Consider the following 25,471-nt stretch of genomic DNA (forward strand, 5'->3'; position numbering starts at 1 on the left):
ACTCTAAATTCAATATGGGTAATTTAGGGAAATTCTTTTAGTTAGCGAACAATAAATGAAAATGCTTAATAACTTGGATCTCCCAAAAGGTCAAACAAACCGGGGAGAAGGAGTGTTTATTCTTACATCGTATCACTACAGAGTGCGTAAAAATGAGAAATAGGAGCCCGCCGATGAGAACAAGTAGTAATCAGTGTGAAATACTAACGGATGCGATCATACCAGCACTAATCCACCGGATCCCATCAGAACTCCGAAGTTAAGCGTGCTTGGGCGAGAGTAGTACTAGGATGGGTGACCTCCTGGGAAGTCCTCGTGTTGCATCCCTTTTTGCTCCTTAATTTTTTTTTTCATCGTCTCGTCGGAGAGAGGGGGAAGAAAATAACCTGCCAAAGGCGGGTTAGGACCGTCGGATTTCCTAAAAAATGTTGTTTTCCGCATCATCCGTCCATTTTTCAGAATTTTGTTAAAGTCGAGGAAAATATCGGACCCTTATATTATTTATTTAAGGACTCTAAATTCAATATGGGTAATTTAGGGAAATTCTTTTAGTTAGCGAACAATAAATGAAAATGCTTAATAACTTGGATCTCCCAAAAGGTCAAACAAACCGGGGAGAAGGAGTGTTTATTCTTACATCGTATCACTACAGAGTGCGTAAAAATGAGAAATAGGAGCCCGCCGATGAGAACAAGTAGTAATCAGTGTGAAATACTAACGGATGCGATCATACCAGCACTAATCCACCGGATCCCATCAGAACTCCGAAGTTAAGCGTGCTTGGGCGAGAGTAGTACTAGGATGGGTGACCTCCTGGGAAGTCCTCGTGTTGCATCCCTTTTTGCTCCTTAATTTTTTTTTTCATCGTCTCGTCGGAGAGAGGGGGAAGAAAATAACCTGCCAAAGGCGGGTTAGGACCGTCGGATTTCCTAAAAAATGTTGTTTTCCGCATCATCCGTCCATTTTTCAGAATTTTGTTAAAGTCGAGGAAAATATCGGACCCTTATATTATTTATTTAAGGACTCTAAATTCAATATGGGTAATTTAGGGAAATTCTTTTAGTTAGCGAACAATAAATGAAAATGCTTAATAACTTGGATCTCCCAAAAGGTCAAACAAACCGGGGAGAAGGAGTGTTTATTCTTACATCGTATCACTACAGAGTGCGTAAAAATGAGAAATAGGAGCCCGCCGATGAGAACAAGTAGTAATCAGTGTGAAATACTAACGGATGCGATCATACCAGCACTAATCCACCGGATCCCATCAGAACTCCGAAGTTAAGCGTGCTTGGGCGAGAGTAGTACTAGGATGGGTGACCTCCTGGGAAGTCCTCGTGTTGCATCCCTTTTTGCTCCTTAATTTTTTTTTTCATCGTCTCGTCGGAGAGAGGGGGAAGAAAATAACCTGCCAAAGGCGGGTTAGGACCGTCGGATTTCCTAAAAAATGTTGTTTTCCGCATCATCCGTCCATTTTTCAGAATTTTGTTAAAGTCGAGGAAAATATCGGACCCTTATATTATTTATTTAAGGACTCTAAATTCAATATGGGTAATTTAGGGAAATTCTTTTAGTTAGCGAACAATAAATGAAAATGCTTAATAACTTGGATCTCCCAAAAGGTCAAACAAACCGGGGAGAAGGAGTGTTTATTCTTACATCGTATCACTACAGAGTGCGTAAAAATGAGAAATAGGAGCCCGCCGATGAGAACAAGTAGTAATCAGTGTGAAATACTAACGGATGCGATCATACCAGCACTAATCCACCGGATCCCATCAGAACTCCGAAGTTAAGCGTGCTTGGGCGAGAGTAGTACTAGGATGGGTGACCTAGTCCTCGTGTTGCATCCCTTTTTGCTCCTTAATTTTTTTTTTCATCGTCTCGTCGGAGAGAGGGGGAAGAAAATAACCTGCCAAAGGCGGGTTAGGACCGTCGGATTTCCTAAAAAATGTTGTTTTCCGCATCATCCGTCCATTTTTCAGAATTTTGTTAAAGTCGAGGAAAATATCGGACCCTTATATTATTTATTTAAGGACTCTAAATTCAATATGGGTAATTTAGGGAAATTCTTTTAGTTAGCGAACAATAAATGAAAATGCTTAATAACTTGGATCTCCCAAAAGGTCAAACAAACCGGGGAGAAGGAGTGTTTATTCTTACATCGTATCACTACAGAGTGCGTAAAAATGAGAAATAGGAGCCCGCCGATGAGAACAAGTAGTAATCAGTGTGAAATACTAACGGATGCGATCATACCAGCACTAATCCACCGGATCCCATCAGAACTCCGAAGTTAAGCGTGCTTGGGCGAGAGTAGTACTAGGATGGGTGACCTAGTCCTCGTGTTGCATCCCTTTTTGCTCCTTAATTTTTTTTTTCATCGTCTCGTCGGAGAGAGGGGGAAGAAAATAACCTGCCAAAGGCGGGTTAGGACCGTCGGATTTCCTAAAAAATGTTGTTTTCCGCATCATCCGTCCATTTTTCAGAATTTTGTTAAAGTCGAGGAAAATATCGGACCCTTATATTATTTATTTAAGGACTCTAAATTCAATATGGGTAATTTAGGGAAATTCTTTTAGTTAGCGAACAATAAATGAAAATGCTTAATAACTTGGATCTCCCAAAAGGTCAAACAAACCGGGGAGAAGGAGTGTTTATTCTTACATCGTATCACTACAGAGTGCGTAAAAATGAGAAATAGGAGCCCGCCGATGAGAACAAGTAGTAATCAGTGTGAAATACTAACGGATGCGATCATACCAGCACTAATCCACCGGATCCCATCAGAACTCCGAAGTTAAGCGTGCTTGGGCGAGAGTAGTACTAGGATGGGTGACCTAGTCCTCGTGTTGCATCCCTTTTTGCTCCTTAATTTTTTTTTTCATCGTCTCGTCGGAGAGAGGGGGAAGAAAATAACCTGCCAAAGGCGGGTTAGGACCGTCGGATTTCCTAAAAAATGTTGTTTTCCGCATCATCCGTCCATTTTTCAGAATTTTGTTAAAGTCGAGGAAAATATCGGACCCTTATATTATTTATTTAAGGACTCTAAATTCAATATGGGTAATTTAGGGAAATTCTTTTAGTTAGCGAACAATAAATGAAAATGCTTAATAACTTGGATCTCCCAAAAGGTCAAACAAACCGGGGAGAAGGAGTGTTTATTCTTACATCGTATCACTACAGAGTGCGTAAAAATGAGAAATAGGAGCCCGCCGATGAGAACAAGTAGTAATCAGTGTGAAATACTAACGGATGCGATCATACCAGCACTAATCCACCGGATCCCATCAGAACTCCGAAGTTAAGCGTGCTTGGGCGAGAGTAGTACTAGGATGGGTGACCTCCTGGAAGTCCTCGTGTTGCATCCCTTTTTGCTCCTTAATTTTTTTTTTCATCGTCTCGTCGGAGAGAGGGGGAAGAAAATAACCTGCCAAAGGCGGGTTAGGACCGTCGGATTTCCTAAAAAATGTTGTTTTCCGCATCATCCGTCCATTTTTCAGAATTTTGTTAAAGTCGAGGAAAATATCGGACCCTTATATTATTTATTTAAGGACTCTAAATTCAATATGGGTAATTTAGGGAAATTCTTTTAGTTAGCGAACAATAAATGAAAATGCTTAATAACTTGGATCTCCCAAAAGGTCAAACAAACCGGGGAGAAGGAGTGTTTATTCTTACATCGTATCACTACAGAGTGCGTAAAAATGAGAAATAGGAGCCCGCCGATGAGAACAAGTAGTAATCAGTGTGAAATACTAACGGATGCGATCATACCAGCACTAATCCACCGGATCCCATCAGAACTCCGAAGTTAAGCGTGCTTGGGCGAGAGTAGTACTAGGATGGGTGACCTCTGAGTCCTCGTGTTGCATCCCTTTTTGCTCCTTAATTTTTTTTTTCATCGTCTCGTCGGAGAGAGGGGGAAGAAAATAACCTGCCAAAGGCGGGTTAGGACCGTCGGATTTCCTAAAAAATGTTGTTTTCCGCATCATCCGTCCATTTTTCAGAATTTTGTTAAAGTCGAGGAAAATATCGGACCCTTATATTATTTATTTAAGGACTCTAAATTCAATATGGGTAATTTAGGGAAATTCTTTTAGTTAGCGAACAATAAATGAAAATGCTTAATAACTTGGATCTCCCAAAAGGTCAAACAAACCGGGGAGAAGGAGTGTTTATTCTTACATCGTATCACTACAGAGTGCGTAAAAATGAGAAATAGGAGCCCGCCGATGAGAACAAGTAGTAATCAGTGTGAAATACTAACGGATGCGATCATACCAGCACTAATCCACCGGATCCCATCAGAACTCCGAAGTTAAGCGTGCTTGGGCGAGAGTAGTACTAGGATGGGTGACCTAGTCCTCGTGTTGCATCCCTTTTTGCTCCTTAATTTTTTTTTTCATCGTCTCGTCGGAGAGAGGGGGAAGAAAATAACCTGCCAAAGGCGGGTTAGGACCGTCGGATTTCCTAAAAAATGTTGTTTTCCGCATCATCCGTCCATTTTTCAGAATTTTGTTAAAGTCGAGGAAAATATCGGACCCTTATATTATTTATTTAAGGACTCTAAATTCAATATGGGTAATTTAGGGAAATTCTTTTAGTTAGCGAACAATAAATGAAAATGCTTAATAACTTGGATCTCCCAAAAGGTCAAACAAACCGGGGAGAAGGAGTGTTTATTCTTACATCGTATCACTACAGAGTGCGTAAAAATGAGAAATAGGAGCCCGCCGATGAGAACAAGTAGTAATCAGTGTGAAATACTAACGGATGCGATCATACCAGCACTAATCCACCGGATCCCATCAGAACTCCGAAGTTAAGCGTGCTTGGGCGAGAGTAGTACTAGGATGGGTGACCTAGTCCTCGTGTTGCATCCCTTTTTGCTCCTTAATTTTTTTTTTCATCGTCTCGTCGGAGAGAGGGGGAAGAAAATAACCTGCCAAAGGCGGGTTAGGACCGTCGGATTTCCTAAAAAATGTTGTTTTCCGCATCATCCGTCCATTTTTCAGAATTTTGTTAAAGTCGAGGAAAATATCGGACCCTTATATTATTTATTTAAGGACTCTAAATTCAATATGGGTAATTTAGGGAAATTCTTTTAGTTAGCGAACAATAAATGAAAATGCTTAATAACTTGGATCTCCCAAAAGGTCAAACAAACCGGGGAGAAGGAGTGTTTATTCTTACATCGTATCACTACAGAGTGCGTAAAAATGAGAAATAGGAGCCCGCCGATGAGAACAAGTAGTAATCAGTGTGAAATACTAACGGATGCGATCATACCAGCACTAATCCACCGGATCCCATCAGAACTCCGAAGTTAAGCGTGCTTGGGCGAGAGTAGTACTAGGATGGGTGACCTCCTGGGAAGTCCTCGTGTTGCATCCCTTTTTGCTCCTTAATTTTTTTTTTCATCGTCTCGTCGGAGAGAGGGGGAAGAAAATAACCTGCCAAAGGCGGGTTAGGACCGTCGGATTTCCTAAAAAATGTTGTTTTCCGCATCATCCGTCCATTTTTCAGAATTTTGTTAAAGTCGAGGAAAATATCGGACCCTTATATTATTTATTTAAGGACTCTAAATTCAATATGGGTAATTTAGGGAAATTCTTTTAGTTAGCGAACAATAAATGAAAATGCTTAATAACTTGGATCTCCCAAAAGGTCAAACAAACCGGGGAGAAGGAGTGTTTATTCTTACATCGTATCACTACAGAGTGCGTAAAAATGAGAAATAGGAGCCCGCCGATGAGAACAAGTAGTAATCAGTGTGAAATACTAACGGATGCGATCATACCAGCACTAATCCACCGGATCCCATCAGAACTCCGAAGTTAAGCGTGCTTGGGCGAGAGTAGTACTAGGATGGGTGACCTAGTCCTCGTGTTGCATCCCTTTTTGCTCCTTAATTTTTTTTTTCATCGTCTCGTCGGAGAGAGGGGGAAGAAAATAACCTGCCAAAGGCGGGTTAGGACCGTCGGATTTCCTAAAAAATGTTGTTTTCCGCATCATCCGTCCATTTTTCAGAATTTTGTTAAAGTCGAGGAAAATATCGGACCCTTATATTATTTATTTAAGGACTCTAAATTCAATATGGGTAATTTAGGGAAATTCTTTTAGTTAGCGAACAATAAATGAAAATGCTTAATAACTTGGATCTCCCAAAAGGTCAAACAAACCGGGGAGAAGGAGTGTTTATTCTTACATCGTATCACTACAGAGTGCGTAAAAATGAGAAATAGGAGCCCGCCGATGAGAACAAGTAGTAATCAGTGTGAAATACTAACGGATGCGATCATACCAGCACTAATCCACCGGATCCCATCAGAACTCCGAAGTTAAGCGTGCTTGGGCGAGAGTAGTACTAGGATGGGTGACCTAGTCCTCGTGTTGCATCCCTTTTTGCTCCTTAATTTTTTTTTTCATCGTCTCGTCGGAGAGAGGGGGAAGAAAATAACCTGCCAAAGGCGGGTTAGGACCGTCGGATTTCCTAAAAAATGTTGTTTTCCGCATCATCCGTCCATTTTTCAGAATTTTGTTAAAGTCGAGGAAAATATCGGACCCTTATATTATTTATTTAAGGACTCTAAATTCAATATGGGTAATTTAGGGAAATTCTTTTAGTTAGCGAACAATAAATGAAAATGCTTAATAACTTGGATCTCCCAAAAGGTCAAACAAACCGGGGAGAAGGAGTGTTTATTCTTACATCGTATCACTACAGAGTGCGTAAAAATGAGAAATAGGAGCCCGCCGATGAGAACAAGTAGTAATCAGTGTGAAATACTAACGGATGCGATCATACCAGCACTAATCCACCGGATCCCATCAGAACTCCGAAGTTAAGCGTGCTTGGGCGAGAGTAGTACTAGGATGGGTGACCTAGTCCTCGTGTTGCATCCCTTTTTGCTCCTTAATTTTTTTTTTCATCGTCTCGTCGGAGAGAGGGGGAAGAAAATAACCTGCCAAAGGCGGGTTAGGACCGTCGGATTTCCTAAAAAATGTTGTTTTCCGCATCATCCGTCCATTTTTCAGAATTTTGTTAAAGTCGAGGAAAATATCGGACCCTTATATTATTTATTTAAGGACTCTAAATTCAATATGGGTAATTTAGGGAAATTCTTTTAGTTAGCGAACAATAAATGAAAATGCTTAATAACTTGGATCTCCCAAAAGGTCAAACAAACCGGGGAGAAGGAGTGTTTATTCTTACATCGTATCACTACAGAGTGCGTAAAAATGAGAAATAGGAGCCCGCCGATGAGAACAAGTAGTAATCAGTGTGAAATACTAACGGATGCGATCATACCAGCACTAATCCACCGGATCCCATCAGAACTCCGAAGTTAAGCGTGCTTGGGCGAGAGTAGTACTAGGATGGGTGACCTAGTCCTCGTGTTGCATCCCTTTTTGCTCCTTAATTTTTTTTTTCATCGTCTCGTCGGAGAGAGGGGGAAGAAAATAACCTGCCAAAGGCGGGTTAGGACCGTCGGATTTCCTAAAAAATGTTGTTTTCCGCATCATCCGTCCATTTTTCAGAATTTTGTTAAAGTCGAGGAAAATATCGGACCCTTATATTATTTATTTAAGGACTCTAAATTCAATATGGGTAATTTAGGGAAATTCTTTTAGTTAGCGAACAATAAATGAAAATGCTTAATAACTTGGATCTCCCAAAAGGTCAAACAAACCGGGGAGAAGGAGTGTTTATTCTTACATCGTATCACTACAGAGTGCGTAAAAATGAGAAATAGGAGCCCGCCGATGAGAACAAGTAGTAATCAGTGTGAAATACTAACGGATGCGATCATACCAGCACTAATCCACCGGATCCCATCAGAACTCCGAAGTTAAGCGTGCTTGGGCGAGAGTAGTACTAGGATGGGTGACCTAGTCCTCGTGTTGCATCCCTTTTTGCTCCTTAATTTTTTTTTTCATCGTCTCGTCGGAGAGAGGGGGAAGAAAATAACCTGCCAAAGGCGGGTTAGGACCGTCGGATTTCCTAAAAAATGTTGTTTTCCGCATCATCCGTCCATTTTTCAGAATTTTGTTAAAGTCGAGGAAAATATCGGACCCTTATATTATTTATTTAAGGACTCTAAATTCAATATGGGTAATTTAGGGAAATTCTTTTAGTTAGCGAACAATAAATGAAAATGCTTAATAACTTGGATCTCCCAAAAGGTCAAACAAACCGGGGAGAAGGAGTGTTTATTCTTACATCGTATCACTACAGAGTGCGTAAAAATGAGAAATAGGAGCCCGCCGATGAGAACAAGTAGTAATCAGTGTGAAATACTAACGGATGCGATCATACCAGCACTAATCCACCGGATCCCATCAGAACTCCGAAGTTAAGCGTGCTTGGGCGAGAGTAGTACTAGGATGGGTGACCTCCTGGGAAGTCCTCGTGTTGCATCCCTTTTTGCTCCTTAATTTTTTTTTTCATCGTCTCGTCGGAGAGAGGGGGAAGAAAATAACCTGCCAAAGGCGGGTTAGGACCGTCGGATTTCCTAAAAAATGTTGTTTTCCGCATCATCCGTCCATTTTTCAGAATTTTGTTAAAGTCGAGGAAAATATCGGACCCTTATATTATTTATTTAAGGACTCTAAATTCAATATGGGTAATTTAGGGAAATTCTTTTAGTTAGCGAACAATAAATGAAAATGCTTAATAACTTGGATCTCCCAAAAGGTCAAACAAACCGGGGAGAAGGAGTGTTTATTCTTACATCGTATCACTACAGAGTGCGTAAAAATGAGAAATAGGAGCCCGCCGATGAGAACAAGTAGTAATCAGTGTGAAATACTAACGGATGCGATCATACCAGCACTAATCCACCGGATCCCATCAGAACTCCGAAGTTAAGCGTGCTTGGGCGAGAGTAGTACTAGGATGGGTGACCTCCTGGGAAGTCCTCGTGTTGCATCCCTTTTTGCTCCTTAATTTTTTTTTTCATCGTCTCGTCGGAGAGAGGGGGAAGAAAATAACCTGCCAAAGGCGGGTTAGGACCGTCGGATTTCCTAAAAAATGTTGTTTTCCGCATCATCCGTCCATTTTTCAGAATTTTGTTAAAGTCGAGGAAAATATCGGACCCTTATATTATTTATTTAAGGACTCTAAATTCAATATGGGTAATTTAGGGAAATTCTTTTAGTTAGCGAACAATAAATGAAAATGCTTAATAACTTGGATCTCCCAAAAGGTCAAACAAACCGGGGAGAAGGAGTGTTTATTCTTACATCGTATCACTACAGAGTGCGTAAAAATGAGAAATAGGAGCCCGCCGATGAGAACAAGTAGTAATCAGTGTGAAATACTAACGGATGCGATCATACCAGCACTAATCCACCGGATCCCATCAGAACTCCGAAGTTAAGCGTGCTTGGGCGAGAGTAGTACTAGGATGGGTGACCTCCTGGGAAGTCCTCGTGTTGCATCCCTTTTTGCTCCTTAATTTTTTTTTTCATCGTCTCGTCGGAGAGAGGGGGAAGAAAATAACCTGCCAAAGGCGGGTTAGGACCGTCGGATTTCCTAAAAAATGTTGTTTTCCGCATCATCCGTCCATTTTTCAGAATTTTGTTAAAGTCGAGGAAAATATCGGACCCTTATATTATTTATTTAAGGACTCTAAATTCAATATGGGTAATTTAGGGAAATTCTTTTAGTTAGCGAACAATAAATGAAAATGCTTAATAACTTGGATCTCCCAAAAGGTCAAACAAACCGGGGAGAAGGAGTGTTTATTCTTACATCGTATCACTACAGAGTGCGTAAAAATGAGAAATAGGAGCCCGCCGATGAGAACAAGTAGTAATCAGTGTGAAATACTAACGGATGCGATCATACCAGCACTAATCCACCGGATCCCATCAGAACTCCGAAGTTAAGCGTGCTTGGGCGAGAGTAGTACTAGGATGGGTGACCTAGTCCTCGTGTTGCATCCCTTTTTGCTCCTTAATTTTTTTTTTCATCGTCTCGTCGGAGAGAGGGGGAAGAAAATAACCTGCCAAAGGCGGGTTAGGACCGTCGGATTTCCTAAAAAATGTTGTTTTCCGCATCATCCGTCCATTTTTCAGAATTTTGTTAAAGTCGAGGAAAATATCGGACCCTTATATTATTTATTTAAGGACTCTAAATTCAATATGGGTAATTTAGGGAAATTCTTTTAGTTAGCGAACAATAAATGAAAATGCTTAATAACTTGGATCTCCCAAAAGGTCAAACAAACCGGGGAGAAGGAGTGTTTATTCTTACATCGTATCACTACAGAGTGCGTAAAAATGAGAAATAGGAGCCCGCCGATGAGAACAAGTAGTAATCAGTGTGAAATACTAACGGATGCGATCATACAAGCACTAATCCACCGGATCCCATCAGAACTCCGAAGTTAAGCGTGCTTGGGCGAGAGTAGTACTAGGATGGGGGTGACCTCCTGGGAAGTCCTCGTGTTGCATCCCTTTTTGCTCCTTAATTTTTTTTTCATCGTCTCGTCGGAGAGAGGGGGAAGAAAATAACCTGCCAAAGGCGGGTTAGGACCGTCGGATTTCCTAAAAAATGTTGTTTTCCGCATCATCCGTCCATTTTTCAGAATTTTGTTAAAGTCGAGGAAAATATCGGACCCTTATATTATTTATTTAAGGACTCTAAATTCAATATGGGTAATTTAGGGAAATTCTTTTAGTTAGCGAACAATAAATGAAAATGCTTAATAACTTGGATCTCCCAAAAGGTCAAACAAACCGGGGAGAAGGAGTGTTTATTCTTACATCGTATCACTACAGAGTGCGTAAAAATGAGAAATAGGTGCCCGCCGATGAGAACAAGTAGTAATCAGTGTGAAATACTAACGGATGCGATCATACCAGCACTAATCCACCGGATCCCATCAGAACTCCGAAGTTAAGCGTGCTTGGGCGAGAGTAGTACTAGGATGGGTGACCTGCTGGGAAGTCCTCGTGTTGCATCCCTTTTTGCTCCTTAATTTTTTTTTCATCGTCTCGTCGGAGAGAAGGGGAAGAAAATAACCTGCCAAAGGCGGGTTAGGACCGTCGGATTTCCTAAAAAATGTTGTTTTCCGCATCATCCGTCCATTTTTCAGAATTTTGTTAAAGTCAAGGAAAATATCGGACCCTTATATTATTTATTTAAGGACTCTAAATTCAATATGGGTAATTTAGGGAAATTCTTTTAGTTAGCGAACAATAAATGAAAATGCTTAATAACTTGGATCTCCCAAAAGGTCAAACAAACCGGGGAGAAGGAGTGTTTATTCTTACATCGTATCACTACAGAGTGCGTAAAAATGAGAAATAGGAGCCCGCCGATGAGAACAAGTAGTAATCAGTGTGAAATACTAACGGATGCGATCATACCAGCACTAATCCACCGGATCCCATCAGAACTCCGAAGTTAAGCGTGCTTGGGCGAGAGTAGTACTAGGATGGGGGTGACCTACTGGGAAGTCCTCGTGTTGCATCCCTTTTTGCTCCTTAATTTTTTTTTCATCGTCTCGTCGGAGAGAGGGGGAAGAAAATAACCTGCCAAAGGCGGGTTAGGACCGTCGGATTTCCTAAAAAATGTTGTTTTCCGCATCATCCGTCCATTTTTCAGAATTTTGTTAAAGTCGAGGAAAATATCGGACCCTTATATTATTTATTTAAGGACTCTAAATTCAATATGGGTAATTTAGGGAAATTCTTTTAGTTAGCGAACAATAAATGAAAATGCTTAATAACTTGGATCTCCCAAAAGGTCAAACAAACCGGGGAGAAGGAGTGTTTATTCTTACATCGTATCACTACAGAGTGCGTAAAAATGAGAAATAGGAGCCCGCCGATGAGAACAAGTAGTAATCAGTGTGAAATACTAACGGATGCGATCATACCAGCACTAATCCACCGGATCCCATCAGAACTCCGAAGTTAAGCGTGCTTGGGCGAGAGTAGTACTAGGATGGGTGACCTGCTGGGAAGTCCTCGTGTTGCATCCCTTTTTGCTCCTTAATTTTTTTTTTTCATCGTCTCGTCGGAGAGAAGGGGAAGAAAATAACCGGCCAAAGGCGGGTTAGGACCGTCGGATTTCCTAAAAAATGTTGTTTTCCACATCATCCGTCCATTTTTCAGAATTTTGTTAAAGTCGAGGAAAATATCGGACCCTTATATTATTTATTTAAGGACTCTAAATTCAATATGGGTAATTTAGGGAAATTCTTTTAGTTAGCGAACAATAAATGAAAATGCTTAATAACTTGGATCTCCCAAAAGGTCAAACAAACCGGGGAGAAGGAGTGTTTATTCTTACATCGTATCACTGCGGAGTGCGTAAAAATGAGAAATAGGAGCCCGCCGATGAGAACAAGTAGTAATCAGTGTGAAATACTAACGGATGCGATCATACAAGCACTAATCCACCGGATCCCATCAGAACTCCGAAGTTAAGCGTGCTTGGGCGAGAGTAGTACTAGGATGGGGGTGACCTCCTGGGAAGTCCTCGTGTTGCATCCCTTTTTGCTCCTTAATTTTTTTTTCATCGTCTCGTCGGAGAGAGGGGGAAGAAAATAACCTGCCAAAGGCGGGTTAGGACCGTCGGATTTCCTAAAAAATGTTGTTTTCCGCATCATCCGTCCATTTTTCAGAATTTTGTTAAAGTCGAGGAAAATATCGGACCCTTATATTATTTATTTAAGGACTCTAAATTCAATATGGGTAATTTAGGGAAATTCTTTTAGTTAGCGAACAATAAATGAAAATGCTTAATAACTTGGATCTCCCAAAAGGTCAAACAAACCGGGGAGAAGGAGTGTTTATTCTTACATCGTATCACTACAGAGTGCGTAAAAATGAGAAATAGGTGCCCGCCGATGAGAACAAGTAGTAATCAGTGTGAAATACTAACGGATGCGATCATACCAGCACTAATCCACCGGATCCCATCAGAACTCCGAAGTTAAGCGTGCTTGGGCGAGAGTAGTACTAGGATGGGTGACCTGCTGGGAAGTCCTCGTGTTGCATCCCTTTTTGCTCCTTAATTTTTTTTTCATCGTCTCGTCGGAGAGAAGGGGAAGAAAATAACCTGCCAAAGGCGGGTTAGGACCGTCGGATTTCCTAAAAAATGTTGTTTTCCGCATCATCCGTCCATTTTTCAGAATTTTGTTAAAGTCAAGGAAAATATCGGACCCTTATATTATTTATTTAAGGACTCTAAATTCAATATGGGTAATTTAGGGAAATTCTTTTAGTTAGCGAACAATAAATGAAAATGCTTAATAACTTGGATCTCCCAAAAGGTCAAACAAACCGGGGAGAAGGAGTGTTTATTCTTACATCGTATCACTACAGAGTGCGTAAAAATGAGAAATAGGAGCCCGCCGATGAGAACAAGTAGTAATCAGTGTGAAATACTAACGGATGCGATCATACCAGCACTAATCCACCGGATCCCATCAGAACTCCGAAGTTAAGCGTGCTTGGGCGAGAGTAGTACTAGGATGGGGGTGACCTACTGGGAAGTCCTCGTGTTGCATCCCTTTTTGCTCCTTAATTTTTTTTTCATCGTCTCGTCGGAGAGAGGGGGAAGAAAATAACCTGCCAAAGGCGGGTTAGGACCGTCGGATTTCCTAAAAAATGTTGTTTTCCGCATCATCCGTCCATTTTTCAGAATTTTGTTAAAGTCGAGGAAAATATCGGACCCTTATATTATTTATTTAAGGACTCTAAATTCAATATGGGTAATTTAGGGAAATTCTTTTAGTTAGCGAACAATAAATGAAAATGCTTAATAACTTGGATCTCCCAAAAGGTCAAACAAACCGGGGAGAAGGAGTGTTTATTCTTACATCGTATCACTACAGAGTGCGTAAAAATGAGAAATAGGAGCCCGCCGATGAGAACAAGTAGTAATCAGTGTGAAATACTAACGGATGCGATCATACCAGCACTAATCCACCGGATCCCATCAGAACTCCGAAGTTAAGCGTGCTTGGGCGAGAGTAGTACTAGGATGGGTGACCTGCTGGGAAGTCCTCGTGTTGCATCCCTTTTTGCTCCTTAATTTTTTTTTTTCATCGTCTCGTCGGAGAGAAGGGGAAGAAAATAACCTGCCAAAGGCGGGTTAGGACCGTCGGATTTCCTAAAAAATGTTGTTTTCCGCATCATCCGTCCATTTTTCAGAATTTTGTTAAAGTCAAGGAAAATATCGGACCCTTATATTATTTATTTAAGGACTCTAAATTCAATATGGGTAATTTAGGGAAATTCTTTTAGTTAGCGAACAATAAATGAAAATGCTTAATAACTTGGATCTCCCAAAAGGTCAAACAAACCGGGGAGAAGGAGTGTTTATTCTTACATCGTATCACTACAGAGTGCGTAAAAATGAGAAATAGGAGCCCGCCGATGAGAACAAGTAGTAATCAGTGTGAAATACTAACGGATGCGATCATACCAGCACTAATCCACCGGATCCCATCAGAACTCCGAAGTTAAGCGTGCTTGGGCGAGAGTAGTACTAGGATGGGGGTGACCTCCTGGGAAGTCCTCGTGTTGCATCCCTTTTTGCTCCTTAATTTTTTTTTCATCGTCTCGTCGGAGAGAGGGGGAAGAAAATAACCTGCCAAAGGCGGGTTAGGACCGTCGGATTTCCTAAAAAATGTTGTTTTCCACATCATCCGTCCATTTTTCAGAATTTTGTTAAAGTCGAGGAAAATATCGGACCCTTATATTTTTTATTTTAGGACTCTAAATTCAATATGGGTAATTTAGGGAAATTCTTTTAGTTAGCGAACAATAAATGAAAATGCTTAATAACTTGGATCTCCCAAAAGGTCAAACAAACCGGGGAGAAGGAGTGTTTATTCTTACATCGTATCACTACAGAGTGCGTAAAAATGAGAAATAGGAGCCCGCCGATGAGAACAAGTAGTAATCAGTGTGAAATACTAACGGATGCGATCATACCAGCACTAATCCACCGGATCCCATCAGAACTCCGAAGTTAAGCGTGCTTGGGCGAGAGTAGTACTAGGATGGGGGTGACCTACTGGGAAGTCCTCGTGTTGCATCCCTTTTTGCTCCTTAATTTTTTTTTCATCGTCTCGTCGGAGAGAGGGGGAAGAAAATAACCTGCCAAAGGCGGGTTAGGACCGTCGGATTTCCTAAAAAATGTTGTTTTCCGCATCATCCGTCCATTTTTCAGAATTTTGTTAAAGTCGAGGAAAATATCGGACCCTTATATTATTTATTTAAGGACTCTAAATTCAATATGGGTAATTTAGGGAAATTCTTTTAGTTAGCGAACAATAAATGAAAATGCTTAATAACTTGGATCTCCCAAAAGGTCAAACAAACCGGGGAGAAGGAGTGTTTATTCTTACATCGTATCACTACAGAGTGCGTAAAAATGAGAAATAGGAGCCCGCCGATGAGAACAAGTAGTAATCAGTGTGAAATACTAACGGATGCGATCATACCAGCACTAATCCACCGGATCCCATCAGAACTCCGAAGTTAAGCGTGCTTGGGCGAGAGTAGTACTAGGATGGGTGACCTGCTGGGAAGTCCTCGTGTTGCATCCCTTTTTGCTCCTTAATTTTTTTTTTTCATCGTCTCGTCGGAGAGAAGGGGAAGAAAATAACCTGCCAAAGGCGGGTTAGGACCGTCGGATTTCCTAAAAAATGTTGTTTTCCGCATCATCCGTCCATTTTTCAGAATTTTGTTAAAGTCAAGGAAAATATCGGACCCTTATATTATTTATTTAAGGACTCTAAATTCAATATGGGTAATTTAGGGAAATTCTTTTAGTTAGCGAACAATAAATGAAAATGCTTAATAACTTGGATCTCCCAAAAGGTCAAACAAACCGGGGAGAAGGAGTGTTTATTCTTACATCGTATCACTACAGAGTGCGTAAAAATGAGAAATAGGAGCCCGCCGATGAGAACAAGTAGTAATCAGTGTGAAATACTAACGGATGCGATCATACCAGCACTAATCCACCGGATCCCATCAGAACTCCGAAGTTAAGCGTGCTTGGGCGAGAGTAGTACTAGGATGGGGGTGACCTCCTGGGAAGTCCTCGTGTTGCATCCCTTTTTGCTCCTTAATTTTTTTTTCATCGTCTCGTCGGAGAGAGGGGGAAGAAAATAACCTGCCAAAGGCGGGTTAGGACCGTCGGATTTCCTAAAAAATGTTGTTTTCCACATCATCCGTCCATTTTTCAGAATTTTGTTAAAGTCGAGGAAAATATCGGACCCTTATATTTTTTATTTTAGGACTCTAAATTCAATATGGGTAATTTAGGGAAATTCTTTTAGTTAGCGAACAATAAATGAAAATGCTTAATAACTTGGATCTCCCAAAAGGTCAAACAAACCGGGGAGAAGGAGTGTTTATTCTTACATCGTATCACTACAGAGTGCGTAAAAATGAGAAATAGGAGCCCGCCGATGAGAACAAGTAGTAATCAGTGTGAAATACTAACGGATGCGATCATACCAGCACTAATCCACCGGATCCCATCAGAACTCCGAAGTTAAGCGTGCTTGGGCGAGAGTAGTACTAGGATGGGGGTGACCTACTGGGAAGTCCTCGTGTTGCATCCCTTTTTGCTCCTTAATTTTTTTTTCATCGTCTCGTCGGAGAGAGGGGGAAGAAAATAACCTGCCAAAGGCGGGTTAGGACCGTCGGATTTCCTAAAAAATGTTGTTTTCCGCATCATCCGTCCATTTTTCAGAATTTTGTTAAAGTCGAGGAAAATATCGGACCCTTATATTTTTTATTTAAGGACTCTAAATTCAATATGGGTAATTTAGGGAAATTCTTTTAGTTAGCGAACAATAAATGAAAATGCTTAATAACTTGGATCTCCCAAAAGGTCAAACAAACCGGGGAGAAGGAGTGTTTATTCTTACATCGTATCACTACAGAGTGCGTAAAAATGAGAAATAGGAGCCCGCCGATGAGAACAAGTAGTAATCAGTGTGAAATACTAACGGATGCGATCATACCAGCACTAATCCACCGGATCCCATCAGAACTCCGAAGTTAAGCGTGCTTGGGCGAGAGTAGTACTAGGATGGGGGTGACCTACTGGGAAGTCCTCGTGTTGCATCCCTTTTTGCTCCTTAATTTTTTTTTCATCGTCTCGTCGGAGAGAGGGGGAAGAAAATAACCTGCCAAAGGCGGGTTAGGACCGTCGGATTTCCTAAAAAATGTTGTTTTCCGCATCATCCGTCCATTTTTCAGAATTTTGTTAAAGTCGAGGAAAATATCGGACCCTTATATTATTTATTTAAGGACTCTAAATTCAATATGGGTAATTTAGGGAAATTCTTTTAGTTAGCGAACAATAAATGAAAATGCTTAATAACTTGGATCTCCCAAAAGGTCAAACAAACCAGGGAGAAGGAGTGTTTATTCTTACATCGTATCACTACAGAGTGCGTAAAAATGAGAAATAGGAGCCCGCCGATGAGAACAAGTAGTAATCAGTGTGAAATACTAACGGATGCGATCATACCAGCACTAATCCACCGGATCCCATCAGAACTCCGAAGTTAAGCGTGCTTGGGCGAGAGTAGTACTAGGATGGGTGACCTGCTGGGAAGTCCTCGTGTTGCATCCCTTTTTGCTCCTTAATTTTTTTTTTTCATCGTCTCGTCGGAGAGAAGGGGAAGAAAATAACCTGCCAAAGGCGGGTTAGGACCGTCGGATTTCCTAAAAAATGTTGTTTTCCGCATCATCCGTCCATTTTTCAGAATTTTGTTAAAGTCAAGGAAAATATCGGACCCTTATATTATTTATTTAAGGACTCTAAATTCAATATGGGTAATTTAGGGAAATTCTTTTAGTTAGCGAACAATAAATGAAAATGCTTAATAACTTGGATCTCCCAAAAGGTCAAACAAACCGGGGAGAAGGAGTGTTTATTCTTACATCGTATCACTACAGAGTGCGTAAAAATGAGAAATAGGAGCCCGCCGATGAGAACAAGTAGTAATCAGTGTGAAATACTAACGGATGCGATCATACCAGCACTAATCCACCGGATCCCATCAGAACTCCGAAGTTAAGCGTGCTTGGGCGAGAGTAGTACTAGGATGGGGGTGACCTCCTGGGAAGTCCTCGTGTTGCATCCCTTTTTGCTCCTTAATTTTTTTTTCATCGTCTCGTCGGAGAGAGGGGGAAGAAAATAACCAGCCAAAGGCGGGTTAGGACCGTCGGATTTCCTAAAAAATGTTGTTTTCCACATCATCCGTCCATTTTTCAGAATTTTGTTAAAGTCGAGGAAAATATCGGACCCTTATATTTTTTATTTTAGGACTCTAAATTCAATATGGGTAATTTAGGGAAATTCTTTTAGTTAGCGAACAATAAATGAAAATGCTTAATAACTTGGATCTCCCAAAAGGTCAAACAAACCGGGGAGAAGGAGTGTTTATTCTTACATCGTATCACTACAGAGTGCGTAAAAATGAGAAATAGGAGCCCGCCGATGAGAACAAGTAGTAATCAGTGTGAAATACTAACGGATGCGATCATACCAGCACTAATCCACCGGATCCCATCAGAACTCCGAAGTTAAGCGTGCTTGGGCGAGAGTAGTACTAGGATGGGGGTGACCTACTGGGAAGTCCTCGTGTTGCATCCCTTTTTGCTCCTTAATTTTTTTTTCATCGTCTCGTCGGAGAGAGGGGGAAGAAAATAACCTGCCAAAGGCGGGTTAGGACCGTCGGATTTCCTAAAAAATGTTGTTTTCCGCATCATCCGTCCATTTTTCAGAATTTTGTTAAAGTCGAGGAAAATATCGGACCCTTATATTTTTTATTTAAGGACTCTAAATTCAATATGGGTAATTTAGGGAAATTCTTTTAGTTAGCGAACAATAAATGAAAATGCTTAATAACTTGGATCTCCCAAAAGGTCAAACAAACCGGGGAGAAGGAGTGTTTATTCTTACATCGTATCACTACAGAGTGCGTAAAAATGAGAAATAGGAGCCCGCCGATGAGAACAAGTAGTAATCAGTGTGAAATACTAACGGATGCGATCATACCAGCACTAATCCACCGGATCCCATCAGAACTCCGAAGTTAAGCGTGCTTGGGCGAGAGTAGTACTAGGATGGGGGTGACCTACTGGGAAGTCCTCGTGTTGCATCCCTTTTTGCTCCTTAATTTTTTTTTCATCGTCTCGTCGGAGAGAGGGGGAAGAAAATAACCTGCCAAAGGCGGGTTAGGACCGTCGGATTTCCTAAAAAATGTTGTTTTCCGCATCATCCGTCCATTTTTCAGAATTTTGTTAAAGTCGAGGAAAATATCGGACCCTTATATTATTTATTTAAGGACTCTAAATTCAATATGGGTAATTTAGGGAAATTCTTTTAGTTAGCGAACAATAAATGAAAATGCTTAATAACTTGGATCTCCCAAAAGGTCAAACAAACCGGGGAGAAGGAGTGTTTATTCTTACATCGTATCACTACAGAGTGCGTAAAAATGAGAAATAGGAGCCCGCCGATGAGAACAAGTAGTAATCAGTGTGAAATACTAACGGATGCGATCATACCAGCACTAATCCACCGGATCCCATCAGAACTCCGAAGTTAAGCGTGGTTGGGCGAGAGTAGTACTAGGATGGGGGTGACCTCCTGGGAAGTCCTCGTGTTGCATCCCATTTTGGTCCTTAATTTTTTTTTCATCGTCTCGTCGGAGAGAGGGGGAAGAAAATAACCTGCCAAAGGCGGGTTAGGACCGTCGGATTTCCTAAAAAATGTTGTTTTCCGCATCATCCGTCCATTTTTCAGAATTTTGTTAAAGTCGAAGAAAATATCGGACCCTTATATTATTTATTTAAGGACTCTAAATTCAATATGGGTAATTTAGGGAAATTCTTTTAGTTAGCGAACAATAAATGAAAATGCTTAATAACTTGGATCTCCCAAAAGGTCAAACAAACCGGGGAGAAGGAGTGTTTATTCTTACATCGTATCACTACAGAGTGCGTAAAAATGAGAAATAGGAGCCCGCCGATGAGAACAAGTAGTAATCAGTGTGAAATACTAACAGATGCGATCATACCAGCACTAATCCACCGGATCCCATCAGAACTCCGAAGTTAAGCGTGCTTGGGCGAGAGTAGTACTAGGATGGGGGTGACCTACTGGGAAGTCCTCGTGTTGCATCCCTTTTTGCTCCTTAATTTTTTTTTCATCGTCTCGTCGGAGAGAGGGGGAAGAAAATAACCTGCCAAAGGCGGGTTAGGACCGTCGGATTTCCTAAAAAATGTTGTTTTCCGCATCATCCGTCCATTTTTCAGAATTTTGTTAAAGTCGAGGAAAATATCGGACCCTTATATTATTTATTTAAGGACTCTAAATTCAATATGGGTAATTTAGGGAAATTCTTTTAGTTAGCGAACAATAAATGAAAATGCTTAATAACTTGGATCTCCCAAAAGGTCAAACAAACCGGGGAGAAGGAGTGTTTATTCTTACATCGTATCACTACAGAGTGCGTAAAAATGAGAAATAGGAGCCCGCCGATGAGAACAAGTAGTAATCAGTGTGAAATACTAACGGATGCGATCATACCAGCACTATTCCACCGGATCCCATCAGAACTCCGAAGTTAAGCGTGCTTGGGCGAGAGTAGTACTAGGATGGGGGTGACCTCCTAGGAAGTCCTCGTGTTGCATCCCTTTTTGCTCCTTAATTTTTTTTTCATCGTCTCGTCGGAGAGAGGAGGAAGAAAATAACCTGCCAAAGGCGGGTTAGGACCGTCGGATTTCCTAAAAAATGTTGTTTTCCGCATCATCCGTCCATTTTTCAGAATTTTGTTAAAGTCGAGGAAAATATCGGACCCTTATATTATTTATTTAAGGACTCTAAATTCAATATGGGTAATTTAGGGAAATTCTTTTAGTTAGCGAACAATAAATGAAAATGCTTAATAACTTGGATCTCCCAAAAGGTCAAACAAACCGGGGAGAAGGAGTGTTTATTCTTACATCGTATCACTACAGAGTGCGTAAAAATGAGAAATAGGAGCCCGCCGATGAGAACAAGTAGTAATCAGTGTGAAATACTAACGGATGCGATCATACCAGCACTAATCCACCGGATCCCATCAGAACTCCGAAGTTAAGCGTGCTTGGGCGAGAGTAGTACTAGGATGGGGGTGACCTCCTGGGAAGTCCTCGTGTTGCATCCCTTTTTGGTCCTTAATTTTTTTTTCATCGTCTCGTCGGAGAGAGGGGGAAGAAAATAACCTGCCAAAGGCGGGTTAGGACCGTCGGATTTCCTAAAAAATGTTGTTTTCCGCATCATCCGTCCATTTTTCAGAATTTTGTTAAAGTCGAAGAAAATATCGGACCCTTATATTATTTATTTAAGGACTCTAAATTCAATATGGGTAATTTAGGGAAATTCTTTTAGTTAGCGAACAATAAATGAAAATGCTTAATAACTTGGATCTCCCAAAAGGTCAAACAAACCGGGGAGAAGGAGTGTTTATTCTTACATCGTATCACTACAGAGTGCGTAAAAATGAGAAATAGGAGCCCGCCGATGAGAACAAGTAGTAATCAGTGTGAAATACTAACGGATGCGATCATACCAGCACTAATCCACCGGATCCCATCAGAACTCCGAAGTTAAGCGTGCTTGGGCGAGAGTAGTACTAGGATGGGGGTGACCTACTGGGAAGTCCTCGTGTTGCATCCCTTTTTGCTCCTTAATTTTTTTTTCATCGTCTCGTCGGAGAGAGGGGGAAGAAAATAACCTGCCAAAGGCGGGTTAGGACCGTCGGATTTCCTAAAAAATGTTGTTTTCCGCATCATCCGTCCATTTTTCAGAATTTTGTTAAAGTCGAGGAAAATATCGGACCCTTATATTTTTTATTTAAGGACTCTAAATTCAATATGGGTAATTTAGGGAAATTCTTTTAGTTAGCGAACAATAAATGAAAATGCTTAATAACTTGGATCTCCCAAAAGGTCAAACAAACCGGGGAGAAGGAGTGTTTATTCTTACATCGTATCACTACAGAGTGCGTAAAAATGAGAAATAGGAGCCCGCCGATGAGAACAAGTAGTAATCAGTGTGAAATACTAACGGATGCGATCATACCAGCACTAATCCACCGGATCCCATCAGAACTCCGAAGTTAAGCGTGCTTGGGCGAGAGTAGTACTAGGATGGGGGTGACCTACTGGGAAGTCCTCGTGTTGCATCCCTTTTTGCTCCTTAATTTTTTTTTCATCGTCTCGTCGGAGAGAGGGGGAAGAAAATAACCTGCCAAAGGCGGGTTAGGACCGTCGGATTTCCTAAAAAATGTTGTTTTCCGCATCATCCGTCCATTTTTCAGAATTTTGTTAAAGTCGAGGAAAATATCGGACCCTTATATTATTTATTTAAGGACTCTAAATTCAATATGGGTAATTTAGGGAAATTCTTTTAGTTAGCGAACAATAAATGAAAATGCTTAATAACTTGGATCTCCCAAAAGGTCAAACAAACCGGGGAGAAGGAGTGTTTATTCTTACATCGTATCACTACAGAGTGCGTAAAAATGAGAAATAGGAGCCCGCCGATGAGAACAAGTAGTAATCAGTGTGAAATACTAACGGATGCGATCATACCAGCACTAATCCACCGGATCCCATCAGAACTCCGAAGTTAAGCGTGGTTGGGCGAGAGTAGTACTAGGATGGGGGTGACCTCCTGGGAAGTCCTCGTGTTGCATCCCATTTTGGTCCTTAATTTTTTTTTCATCGTCTCGTCGGAGAGAGGGGGAAGAAAATAACCTGCCAAAGGCGGGTTAGGACCGTCGGATTTCCTAAAAAATGTTGTTTTCCGCATCATCCGTCCATTTTTCAGAATTTTGTTAAAGTCGAAGAAAATATCGGACCCTTATATTATTTATTTAAGGACTCTAAATTCAATATGGGTAATTTAGGGAAATTCTTTTAGTTAGCGAACAATAAATGAAAATGCTTAATAACTTGGATCTCCCAAAAGGTCAAACAAACCGGGGAGAAGGAGTGTTTATTCTTACATCGTATCACTACAGAGTGCGTAAAAATGAGAAATAGGAGCCCGCCGATGAGAACAAGTAGTAATCAGTGTGAAATACTAACGGATGCGATCATACCAGCACTAATCCACCGGATCCCATCAGAACTCCGAAGTTAAGCGTGCTTGGGCGAGAGTAGTACTAGGATGGGGGTGACCTACTGGGAAGTCCTCGTGTTGCATCCCTTTTTGCTCCTTAATTTTTTTTTCATCGTCTCGTCGGAGAGAGGGGGAAGAAAATAACCTGCCAAAGGCGGGTTAGGACCGTCGGATTTCCTAAAAAATGTTGTTTTCCGCATCATCCGTCCATTTTTCAGAATTTTGTTAAAGTCGAGGAAAATATCGGACCCTTATATTATTTATTTAAGGACTCTAAATTCAATATGGGTAATTTAGGGAAATTCTTTTAGTTAGCGAACAATAAATGAAAATGCTTAATAACTTGGATCTCCCAAAAGGTCAAACAAACCGGGGAGAAGGAGTGTTTATTCTTACATCGTATCACTACAGAGTGCGTAAAAATGAGAAATAGGAGCCCGCCGATGAGAACAAGTAGTAATCAGTGTGAAATACTAACGGATGCGATCATACCAGCACTATTCCACCGGATCCCATCAGAACTCCGAAGTTAAGCGTGGTTGGGCGAGAGTAGTACTAGGATGGGGGTGACCTCCTGGGAAGTCCTCGTGTTGCATCCCATTTTGGTCCTTAATTTTTTTTTCATCGTCTCGTCGGAGAGAGGGGGAAGAAAATAACCTGCCAAAGGCGGGTTAGGACCGTCGGATTTCCTAAAAAATGTTGTTTTCCGCATCATCCGTCCATTTTTCAGAATTTTGTTAAAGTCGAAGAAAATATCGGACCCTTATATTATTTATTTAAGGACTCTAAATTCAATATGGGTAATTTAGGGAAATTCTTTTAGTTAGCGAACAATAAATGAAAATGCTTAATAACTTGGATCTCCCAAAAGGTCAAACAAACCGGGGAGAAGGAGTGTTTATTCTTACATCGTATCACTACAGAGTGCGTAAAAATGAGAAATAGGAGCCCGCCGATGAGAACAAGTAGTAATCAGTGTGAAATACTAACGGATGCGATCATACCAGCACTAATCCACCGGATCCCATCAGAACTCCGAAGTTAAGCGTGCTTGGGCGAGAGTAGTACTAGGATGGGGGTGACCTACTGGGAAGTCCTCGTGTTGCATCCCTTTTTGCTCCTTAATTTTTTTTTCATCGTCTCGTCGGAGAGAGGGGGAAGAAAATAACCTGCCAAAGGCGGGTTAGGACCGTCGGATTTCCTAAAAAATGTTGTTTTCCGCATCATCCGTCCATTTTTCAGAATTTTGTTAAAGTCGAGGAAAATATCGGACCCTTATATTATTTATTTAAGGACTCTAAATTCAATATGGGTAATTTAGGGAAATTCTTTTAGTTAGCGAACAATAAATGAAAATGCTTAATAACTTGGATCTCCCAAAAGGTCAAACAAACCGGGGAGAAGGAGTGTTTATTCTTACATCGTATCACTACAGAGTGCGTAAAAATGAGAAATAGGAGCCCGCCGATGAGAACAAGTAGTAATCAGTGTGAAATACTAACGGATGCGATCATACCAGCACTATTCCACCGGATCCCATCAGAACTCCGAAGTTAAGCGTGCTTGGGCGAGAGTAGTACTAGGATGGGGGTGACCTCCTAGGAAGTCCTCGTGTTGCATCCCTTTTTGCTCCTTAATTTTTTTTTCATCGTCTCGTCGGAGAGAGGAGGAAGAAAATAACCTGCCAAAGGCGGGTTAGGACCGTCGGATTTCCTAAAAAATGTTGTTTTCCGCATCATCCGTCTATTTTTCAGAATTTTGTTAAAGTCGAGGAAAATATCGGACCCTTATATTATTTATTTAAGGACTCTAAATTCAATATGGGTAATTTAGGGAAATTCTTTTAGTTAGCGAACAATAAATGAAAATGCTTAATAACTTGGATCTCCCAAAAGGTCAAACAAACCGGGGAGAAGGAGTGTTTATTCTTACATCGTATCACTACAGAGTGCGTAAAAATGAGAAATAGGAGCCCGCCGATGAGAACAAGTAGTAATCAGTGTGAAATACTAACGGATGCGATCATACCAGCACTAATCCACCGGATCCCATCAGAACTCCGAAGTTAAGCGTGCTTGGGCGAGAGTAGTACTAGGATGGGGGTGACCTCCTGGGAAGTCCTCGTGTTGCATCCCTTTTTGGTCCTTAATTTTTTTTTCATCGTCTCGTCGGAGAGAGGGGGAAGAAAATAACCTGCCAAAGGCGGGTTAGGACCGTCGGATTTCCTAAAAAATGTTGTTTTCCGCATCATCCGTCCATTTTTCAGAATTTTGTTAAAGTCGAAGAAAATATCGG

At 41.0% G+C, this 25,471-nt stretch overlaps 36 non-coding genes and 14 pseudogenes across 36 annotated transcripts; all 50 read left to right on the forward strand.

Moving 5' to 3' along the window:
- The first annotated feature begins 208 nt into the window (after positions 1–208).
- On the forward strand, positions 209–327 carry LOC147538198 (5S ribosomal RNA). The gene has a single exon (XR_015226780.1). It is a non-coding gene; the product is annotated as a 5S ribosomal RNA (ribosomal RNA).
- Positions 328–719: 392 nt separating this feature from the next.
- Positions 720–838, forward strand: LOC147538199 (5S ribosomal RNA). The gene has a single exon (XR_015226782.1). It is a non-coding gene; the product is annotated as a 5S ribosomal RNA (ribosomal RNA).
- Positions 839–1,230: 392 nt separating this feature from the next.
- LOC147538200 (5S ribosomal RNA) lies at positions 1,231–1,349 on the forward strand. Its single transcript, XR_015226783.1, has one exon. It is a non-coding gene; the product is annotated as a 5S ribosomal RNA (ribosomal RNA).
- A 392-nt stretch (positions 1,350–1,741) lies between these two features.
- LOC147538201 (5S ribosomal RNA) lies at positions 1,742–1,853 on the forward strand (annotated as a pseudogene).
- A 392-nt stretch (positions 1,854–2,245) lies between these two features.
- Positions 2,246–2,357, forward strand: LOC147538202 (5S ribosomal RNA; annotated as a pseudogene).
- Positions 2,358–2,749: 392 nt separating this feature from the next.
- Positions 2,750–2,861, forward strand: LOC147538203 (5S ribosomal RNA; annotated as a pseudogene).
- Positions 2,862–3,253: 392 nt separating this feature from the next.
- On the forward strand, positions 3,254–3,371 carry LOC147538204 (5S ribosomal RNA). Its single transcript, XR_015226487.1, has one exon. It is a non-coding gene; the product is annotated as a 5S ribosomal RNA (ribosomal RNA).
- Positions 3,372–3,763: 392 nt separating this feature from the next.
- Positions 3,764–3,878, forward strand: LOC147538205 (5S ribosomal RNA). Its single transcript, XR_015226758.1, has one exon. It is a non-coding gene; the product is annotated as a 5S ribosomal RNA (ribosomal RNA).
- A 392-nt stretch (positions 3,879–4,270) lies between these two features.
- LOC147538206 (5S ribosomal RNA) lies at positions 4,271–4,382 on the forward strand (annotated as a pseudogene).
- A 392-nt stretch (positions 4,383–4,774) lies between these two features.
- On the forward strand, positions 4,775–4,886 carry LOC147538207 (5S ribosomal RNA; annotated as a pseudogene).
- A 392-nt stretch (positions 4,887–5,278) lies between these two features.
- On the forward strand, positions 5,279–5,397 carry LOC147538208 (5S ribosomal RNA). Its single transcript, XR_015226784.1, has one exon. It is a non-coding gene; the product is annotated as a 5S ribosomal RNA (ribosomal RNA).
- A 392-nt stretch (positions 5,398–5,789) lies between these two features.
- LOC147538209 (5S ribosomal RNA) lies at positions 5,790–5,901 on the forward strand (annotated as a pseudogene).
- A 392-nt stretch (positions 5,902–6,293) lies between these two features.
- Positions 6,294–6,405, forward strand: LOC147538210 (5S ribosomal RNA; annotated as a pseudogene).
- Positions 6,406–6,797: 392 nt separating this feature from the next.
- LOC147538211 (5S ribosomal RNA) lies at positions 6,798–6,909 on the forward strand (annotated as a pseudogene).
- A 392-nt stretch (positions 6,910–7,301) lies between these two features.
- Positions 7,302–7,413, forward strand: LOC147538212 (5S ribosomal RNA; annotated as a pseudogene).
- Positions 7,414–7,805: 392 nt separating this feature from the next.
- On the forward strand, positions 7,806–7,917 carry LOC147538213 (5S ribosomal RNA; annotated as a pseudogene).
- A 392-nt stretch (positions 7,918–8,309) lies between these two features.
- LOC147538214 (5S ribosomal RNA) lies at positions 8,310–8,428 on the forward strand. The gene has a single exon (XR_015226789.1). It is a non-coding gene; the product is annotated as a 5S ribosomal RNA (ribosomal RNA).
- Positions 8,429–8,820: 392 nt separating this feature from the next.
- Positions 8,821–8,939, forward strand: LOC147538215 (5S ribosomal RNA). Its single transcript, XR_015226797.1, has one exon. It is a non-coding gene; the product is annotated as a 5S ribosomal RNA (ribosomal RNA).
- Positions 8,940–9,331: 392 nt separating this feature from the next.
- LOC147538216 (5S ribosomal RNA) lies at positions 9,332–9,450 on the forward strand. Its single transcript, XR_015226801.1, has one exon. It is a non-coding gene; the product is annotated as a 5S ribosomal RNA (ribosomal RNA).
- Positions 9,451–9,842: 392 nt separating this feature from the next.
- LOC147538217 (5S ribosomal RNA) lies at positions 9,843–9,954 on the forward strand (annotated as a pseudogene).
- Positions 9,955–10,346: 392 nt separating this feature from the next.
- LOC147538218 (5S ribosomal RNA) lies at positions 10,347–10,467 on the forward strand (annotated as a pseudogene).
- A 391-nt stretch (positions 10,468–10,858) lies between these two features.
- LOC147538219 (5S ribosomal RNA) lies at positions 10,859–10,977 on the forward strand. Its single transcript, XR_015226871.1, has one exon. It is a non-coding gene; the product is annotated as a 5S ribosomal RNA (ribosomal RNA).
- Positions 10,978–11,368: 391 nt separating this feature from the next.
- On the forward strand, positions 11,369–11,489 carry LOC147538220 (5S ribosomal RNA). Its single transcript, XR_015226647.1, has one exon. It is a non-coding gene; the product is annotated as a 5S ribosomal RNA (ribosomal RNA).
- Positions 11,490–11,880: 391 nt separating this feature from the next.
- On the forward strand, positions 11,881–11,999 carry LOC147538221 (5S ribosomal RNA). Its single transcript, XR_015226468.1, has one exon. It is a non-coding gene; the product is annotated as a 5S ribosomal RNA (ribosomal RNA).
- Positions 12,000–12,392: 393 nt separating this feature from the next.
- Positions 12,393–12,513, forward strand: LOC147538222 (5S ribosomal RNA; annotated as a pseudogene).
- A 391-nt stretch (positions 12,514–12,904) lies between these two features.
- On the forward strand, positions 12,905–13,023 carry LOC147538223 (5S ribosomal RNA). Its single transcript, XR_015226469.1, has one exon. It is a non-coding gene; the product is annotated as a 5S ribosomal RNA (ribosomal RNA).
- A 391-nt stretch (positions 13,024–13,414) lies between these two features.
- On the forward strand, positions 13,415–13,535 carry LOC147538224 (5S ribosomal RNA). The gene has a single exon (XR_015226648.1). It is a non-coding gene; the product is annotated as a 5S ribosomal RNA (ribosomal RNA).
- Positions 13,536–13,926: 391 nt separating this feature from the next.
- On the forward strand, positions 13,927–14,045 carry LOC147538225 (5S ribosomal RNA). The gene has a single exon (XR_015226470.1). It is a non-coding gene; the product is annotated as a 5S ribosomal RNA (ribosomal RNA).
- Positions 14,046–14,438: 393 nt separating this feature from the next.
- On the forward strand, positions 14,439–14,559 carry LOC147538226 (5S ribosomal RNA). The gene has a single exon (XR_015226512.1). It is a non-coding gene; the product is annotated as a 5S ribosomal RNA (ribosomal RNA).
- Positions 14,560–14,950: 391 nt separating this feature from the next.
- On the forward strand, positions 14,951–15,071 carry LOC147538227 (5S ribosomal RNA). The gene has a single exon (XR_015226649.1). It is a non-coding gene; the product is annotated as a 5S ribosomal RNA (ribosomal RNA).
- A 391-nt stretch (positions 15,072–15,462) lies between these two features.
- Positions 15,463–15,581, forward strand: LOC147538228 (5S ribosomal RNA). The gene has a single exon (XR_015226471.1). It is a non-coding gene; the product is annotated as a 5S ribosomal RNA (ribosomal RNA).
- A 393-nt stretch (positions 15,582–15,974) lies between these two features.
- LOC147538229 (5S ribosomal RNA) lies at positions 15,975–16,095 on the forward strand. Its single transcript, XR_015226513.1, has one exon. It is a non-coding gene; the product is annotated as a 5S ribosomal RNA (ribosomal RNA).
- Positions 16,096–16,486: 391 nt separating this feature from the next.
- On the forward strand, positions 16,487–16,607 carry LOC147538230 (5S ribosomal RNA). The gene has a single exon (XR_015226650.1). It is a non-coding gene; the product is annotated as a 5S ribosomal RNA (ribosomal RNA).
- Positions 16,608–16,998: 391 nt separating this feature from the next.
- Positions 16,999–17,119, forward strand: LOC147538231 (5S ribosomal RNA). The gene has a single exon (XR_015226651.1). It is a non-coding gene; the product is annotated as a 5S ribosomal RNA (ribosomal RNA).
- A 391-nt stretch (positions 17,120–17,510) lies between these two features.
- Positions 17,511–17,629, forward strand: LOC147538232 (5S ribosomal RNA). The gene has a single exon (XR_015226472.1). It is a non-coding gene; the product is annotated as a 5S ribosomal RNA (ribosomal RNA).
- Positions 17,630–18,022: 393 nt separating this feature from the next.
- LOC147538233 (5S ribosomal RNA) lies at positions 18,023–18,143 on the forward strand. The gene has a single exon (XR_015226514.1). It is a non-coding gene; the product is annotated as a 5S ribosomal RNA (ribosomal RNA).
- Positions 18,144–18,534: 391 nt separating this feature from the next.
- LOC147538234 (5S ribosomal RNA) lies at positions 18,535–18,655 on the forward strand. Its single transcript, XR_015226652.1, has one exon. It is a non-coding gene; the product is annotated as a 5S ribosomal RNA (ribosomal RNA).
- Positions 18,656–19,046: 391 nt separating this feature from the next.
- On the forward strand, positions 19,047–19,167 carry LOC147538235 (5S ribosomal RNA). Its single transcript, XR_015226654.1, has one exon. It is a non-coding gene; the product is annotated as a 5S ribosomal RNA (ribosomal RNA).
- A 391-nt stretch (positions 19,168–19,558) lies between these two features.
- LOC147538236 (5S ribosomal RNA) lies at positions 19,559–19,679 on the forward strand. Its single transcript, XR_015226759.1, has one exon. It is a non-coding gene; the product is annotated as a 5S ribosomal RNA (ribosomal RNA).
- A 391-nt stretch (positions 19,680–20,070) lies between these two features.
- LOC147538237 (5S ribosomal RNA) lies at positions 20,071–20,191 on the forward strand. The gene has a single exon (XR_015226772.1). It is a non-coding gene; the product is annotated as a 5S ribosomal RNA (ribosomal RNA).
- A 391-nt stretch (positions 20,192–20,582) lies between these two features.
- On the forward strand, positions 20,583–20,703 carry LOC147538238 (5S ribosomal RNA). Its single transcript, XR_015226756.1, has one exon. It is a non-coding gene; the product is annotated as a 5S ribosomal RNA (ribosomal RNA).
- A 391-nt stretch (positions 20,704–21,094) lies between these two features.
- On the forward strand, positions 21,095–21,215 carry LOC147538239 (5S ribosomal RNA). The gene has a single exon (XR_015226515.1). It is a non-coding gene; the product is annotated as a 5S ribosomal RNA (ribosomal RNA).
- Positions 21,216–21,606: 391 nt separating this feature from the next.
- On the forward strand, positions 21,607–21,727 carry LOC147538240 (5S ribosomal RNA). Its single transcript, XR_015226655.1, has one exon. It is a non-coding gene; the product is annotated as a 5S ribosomal RNA (ribosomal RNA).
- A 391-nt stretch (positions 21,728–22,118) lies between these two features.
- On the forward strand, positions 22,119–22,239 carry LOC147538241 (5S ribosomal RNA). Its single transcript, XR_015226656.1, has one exon. It is a non-coding gene; the product is annotated as a 5S ribosomal RNA (ribosomal RNA).
- Positions 22,240–22,630: 391 nt separating this feature from the next.
- On the forward strand, positions 22,631–22,751 carry LOC147538242 (5S ribosomal RNA). The gene has a single exon (XR_015226760.1). It is a non-coding gene; the product is annotated as a 5S ribosomal RNA (ribosomal RNA).
- A 391-nt stretch (positions 22,752–23,142) lies between these two features.
- On the forward strand, positions 23,143–23,263 carry LOC147538243 (5S ribosomal RNA). Its single transcript, XR_015226657.1, has one exon. It is a non-coding gene; the product is annotated as a 5S ribosomal RNA (ribosomal RNA).
- A 391-nt stretch (positions 23,264–23,654) lies between these two features.
- LOC147538244 (5S ribosomal RNA) lies at positions 23,655–23,775 on the forward strand (annotated as a pseudogene).
- Positions 23,776–24,166: 391 nt separating this feature from the next.
- On the forward strand, positions 24,167–24,287 carry LOC147538245 (5S ribosomal RNA). Its single transcript, XR_015226658.1, has one exon. It is a non-coding gene; the product is annotated as a 5S ribosomal RNA (ribosomal RNA).
- A 391-nt stretch (positions 24,288–24,678) lies between these two features.
- Positions 24,679–24,799, forward strand: LOC147538246 (5S ribosomal RNA). The gene has a single exon (XR_015226757.1). It is a non-coding gene; the product is annotated as a 5S ribosomal RNA (ribosomal RNA).
- A 391-nt stretch (positions 24,800–25,190) lies between these two features.
- LOC147538247 (5S ribosomal RNA) lies at positions 25,191–25,311 on the forward strand. The gene has a single exon (XR_015226517.1). It is a non-coding gene; the product is annotated as a 5S ribosomal RNA (ribosomal RNA).
- The last annotated feature ends 160 nt before the right edge of the window (positions 25,312–25,471 follow it).

The sequence above is a fragment of the Eschscholzia californica genome, unplaced genomic scaffold (assembly GCF_041429995.1).
Source record: "Eschscholzia californica isolate CP2 unplaced genomic scaffold, dmEscCali1.0.p SCAF_5, whole genome shotgun sequence".
Lineage (NCBI taxonomy): Eukaryota > Viridiplantae > Streptophyta > Magnoliopsida > Ranunculales > Papaveraceae > Eschscholzia > Eschscholzia californica.